Genomic DNA, 4433 nt, shown 5'->3' with positions numbered 1-4433 from the left:
TATGACCCGCGGCCCGCCCATGAGTCAACAATAAGGCCCATACCCGAGAGAAGAGCCAACCGGATTTAGGAAACATGGCCCAAGCCCTGAAGCCTAGCAGCCCTCAATCTCTATGTCCGAACCCAGCAAGGGACTTGGTCACTTGAGTCTTAAACCTACCGAAACAGGCCCAGAACCCAGCAGACTCGGAGCTACGTACCGCCCTGTTAAGTAATTTTCGTAACTTACTATATTGGAATTTGGTATTATGGTGCAGGTGCTGTTGCCAAGAGAATATTGCCATTGTTTTTGGGGAGGGAGGAAGGTGTGGCTAACCTCGTCACCACCCACAATGTCCATTCCCAGACAAGTACCTAAAAAATGTGGATATTTAACTACGGTTTTGAATATATATGTTTGGGTTCAAGTTAATTTTTAGGGGTAATTGACTTTTTTGGTACATATGGTTTAACCCAAAATCAAATATAATCCTCTATAAAGTTATCACAGATGCATGGTACTTGTATACATCCAATAAATGTACGTAGATAGTACGTTCATCTATATTCCGTTCATAAAATTAACAATGATCCACGTCATCAACTCCTATATAGTCCTATCAAAACATGACATGTCCCATATGGGCCATATGACAGTTTATGACTAGTTTGAGGTGTTTCCCCATTAAAACTATGGATAGAAGTATCATCTTGATATTTAAGCTTAAGATAGGTACAATTTACAGCACTTTTCGAAATCGAGATGATCATTTGATATTAAGGCATATTACAAGTAACTCAAAGGCACTTAACACTATTTAAAATTTGTTTGGAATTGCGTTAAAGAGTTTAAAAAGTACTTTTAAAATATAAAAAGTTATGTCAAACAAAAGCTGACATATTTGGTAAAAAACTCTAAAAGTACTTGTTTGACTTTTTTACACTTAAAAATGACAAAAATGCACTTTTAGTAGAAACTTAAAAATGAAGCGTTGCTAAAAAGCTTTTTTTTGACTTAAAAGTTCTATTTTTTAAACACAATCTTAAACATACTCTTAATCTAAATTGATAACGTAGAAGCTGTTGGCCGGGCAATTCATTGTGATGAATAGTCATGATTTGGCAGATTGCACCTCTTACAATCGTAAGTATTGTAAAGGATGTCATCAACTTAGGGGCAACCCCATGATATTACAATTTTAAAAGTTAAAAATAGTTTTTGAGTAGCAAAAATATTATAATTACCTAAAGGAGATTGCAAGTTTGGGATCGAGGGTTAGGGCATGCAATTAGACTTTTTGAAGTAACATGTCATGTTAAGATCATTGACAAGAAACACCAGCTGGTGCATCTTTTTATTGATTAATGAGATATATATAAGTCATCTCATCTCACTAGTTTGGTAGAATACATCAAATTATATATATAATTCACTAGCTACCTGCTTATTGAAGATAACGACAAACTTAAAAAGATCGATGACAAAGGAAATGATGAAAGATTACAAAGGCTGCAGAGTAGACACCCAAATGCGCGCAGGTAGTTTTACGTTAACACGATCGATCTGAGGAGTAGTTCAAAGTTCAAACATAGGGCTTAATAATTGAGCTAAAGTTACTCAATTTGTCATAATACCTATTCCAAAGCGTAACACCCCCGTATTTTGGATTATCATGATCAATCACTTTTAACTCCTGCTCTACAAGATCATGGGGCTTCACGTAGCCACTATCAGCTGCTTCTTTGGCTGCAGGGAACCCCAAAAGTAATAAACTCTTAAAATCTTTGATGTGAGTAACCCATTTTTCAATAGAAGCCTTAACTTTATCGAAATTGTACTTAAACTCGCACTCCTGTTGTAAAATTGGACCGAAATGTAGTCAAACAGGCGAGTGTCTATTGCATCTTTTAGATGAGGGTCTGGAAAAGGACATTGTGGAGCCGCAGTTAATAAGTAGGCCTTCTTCGTCTGCTGCGTGTAAAAACTTGAGAGCTTCCTTGCCACCTCGTCCCAGTACTCGCTCTCTTTTTCAATAGCGAAGTCAACGCCATCAAGGACCGCATCACCAAACGGACGGTCACAGTAAGATTCGCCCCCAAGATAATGGTCCCACAAATAGGTTGCAAAACTACTGCATGCACATGCACCAAATATCAATGAACGTGCACTATTCATTCAATCCCTATATATATACTTGAAGAAAGAGGAAAGGGAAAGAGGAAAGGAAATACAGAAAAGCCCAAATTAACTTTTCTATTTTCCTATTTGAAATATAATGTCTCAATAAGAATATAATGAAAATTAGCTAGCAATGTTTGCCTGGCGTCAGCAGCTGAGGAAAGGTGGTAGCTACCACTTCCGTTGTGGCCTCCAATAGAAAGCATGACTTTGATATTTTGTTTTTGACAAGCTTTGATGTCGTTGCCTAAACCGGTGCACCCATTAGTGGTTGCGTCACAATGGCCGGATAGGTTGAGCGTGGCGGTGCCATCGCCAAATTTGGATAGGAAAGCTATGTTCACAATACTATAATTGCTACTAGTACCGCAAGCATCAGCTAAAGTGCCCTCACTTGCATTTTGGCCCCAGTACACCGAGATTATGCCAGCGGCTTGTGAGCCATTGATCAGGACAATCATGAGTAAAACGTAGAACAAGGCTAATGGGGGGGTGAGTAATTGCCGAGCCATTACTAGTAGTGTGATAATTTGCTTACTTGGTGCTTTGCTTGAGAATCGATGGTGAAGGAATATCTATTTATAGGCATACAAGGAGAGAGTATCAGATTCTTTTTTGTGTGTAGAGGAAATTACTATCTCAACCCTAAAATTTGACAAATGACTTAATAAAGTTTAATAGGCTAACTTCATTTATATTTCTAGTGAAAATACATGTTTAATTTCCTCAAGTGCTTAATTACAGAATGGTCTATCCCAGAATCCCATTATGTACCCCACAATAAAACTGAATATGCTAGTCAACTTAAACGGAAATAAATACAATAAAAAAAATCCTATTCGCATGCGGCTTAATTATCATAATAATTTACTCTCCATTTTAGTTAAATTCATATATATATATATATATATATATATATATATATATATATTAATTATCTATTTTTTCAAAGCCACTACATTTGGTCTCTATTTTTAACTATCCACTTTCATGATTGCAAGAGCGTATGATGCATCAACTAATATGATCAAGTACCCTAATGCGTATTGATTTGGATATATATGCCCATTAGACCAAATGCCATCCACAGATATTTTCTCCCTGCATTGAAACAAATTAAATTATATTGATCCGGTAATTAGAGAGAGATCAGAGAGAGAAAAAGGAAACAAATATCGCTCCTATAGTTCATCCTCGATCCATATCATGAAGAACAAAACTTGTACATAGCCTAAATCCTTTATTTTGAAGCCGATTGGTTCAGTTCGTCTGAATTAATCTCTCGTACGTGCACCATATTTTCCACCTCTATTATTCTACTAACACCTTCTTTTATCAACTTTCTCGGTCACATGGGACGTCTAATCTAATTGTAAACTGGTTGGGTCTTAGATTTATAGCTCCCGTTTAGGTTTATGATTTCAAAACATTCAATTTAAAAATATGATTTTTAAAATTTTATATAAACATTTGGTAAAATTGTTGTTTAGCTTTTAAAAGCGTACGTGTTTTAAAAATACATTCATTTGCCAACGATTTGAAAATGCCAATATTTTTATGTTTTCAAATCACAATTTTTTTAAAAAAAGTATTTTTAAATAATACAATCTCTACAATTTAATTTAAAATTACATTTTTAATTTAAAAATCGCAATACTAATCACACTCTAAGAAAACCCATCCGTAATTGGAAGTAAGTGATACTTACAAAACAAAAGTGGTCCTAATAACAAAAACGTGTTCCTGAAAACAAAAAAAAACCTCTTCTGGTCGTCCAGATAATACTTCCAAAAAAAAAAAGGACGAGCGTGGTCCATGATATATAATGCTTATAAAAATAAAAATAAAAATAAAAGTGGTCCTGATAATACTTATTAAAAACAAAAAAACAGAAAACGTGGTGGAGATAATTGATAAAGAAAGGAAGTCCTTGCTCTCCATCGTGTGGGGTCTTGCTCAAGAATCATCTTATCATCTTATTTGCAGCATGTTTCCCTCATTTTCTTTAAATTATATTATATTATATTATATTAGCATATAACCGGCTAATATAATATATAATAGAAGACAATATGATCAGCACAAAAGCACATGTATACACTCATCCAGAGAGCCAATATCTTTTATCTGTTTAATAATGATTTACTGTTTGAATGAAACAAGTTGTTATTGGGTTTCGAAAGCCCATACTTTTTCCACTTGAGCAATCCCTTTTACCACTTAATCGCAAAAATTTACCTACTTTATTCACATTCTATCAAATGAATTCCTTGTCA

At 34.8% G+C, this 4433-nt stretch overlaps 1 pseudogene; it reads right to left on the bottom strand.

The window, feature by feature from the left end:
• Positions 1–1433: 1433 nt before the first annotated feature.
• Positions 1434–2695, bottom strand: LOC132188318 (acidic endochitinase-like; annotated as a pseudogene).
• Between the last annotated feature and the right edge of the window lie 1738 nt (positions 2696–4433).

The sequence above is a fragment of the Corylus avellana genome, chromosome ca7, assembly GCF_901000735.1.
Source record: "Corylus avellana chromosome ca7, CavTom2PMs-1.0".
Classification (NCBI taxonomy): Eukaryota; Viridiplantae; Streptophyta; class Magnoliopsida; order Fagales; family Betulaceae; genus Corylus; species Corylus avellana.
This window is presented reverse-complemented; position numbering and strand designations above follow the sequence as displayed.